Here is a 240-nt window from a genome sequence, read left to right as displayed (position 1 = left end):
GTACGGGATTTTGAATGCCATGTGCAAATCGCGGACCGGTGTGCGACTTGGAAAATTGCCAATCGTGAGGAGAACCTTGTTTTGCAGGTGCTGCAATTTCAATAGATGAGTGTCTGCTGCAAACTCCGAGGCGAGACTAGCATAAGTCATTACAGATCTAATAAGAGCTTTATGGAGGGTTAGGTTAATGTCAGCGCTCAATCGCTCATTTTTGAATAGGGAATACACTCTAATGAATGT

This window comes from Cryptotermes secundus, unplaced genomic scaffold, assembly GCF_002891405.2.
Source record: "Cryptotermes secundus unplaced genomic scaffold, Csec_1.0 scaffold3297, whole genome shotgun sequence".
NCBI classification, from domain to species: domain Eukaryota; kingdom Metazoa; phylum Arthropoda; class Insecta; order Blattodea; family Kalotermitidae; genus Cryptotermes; species Cryptotermes secundus.
This window is presented reverse-complemented; position numbering follows the sequence as displayed.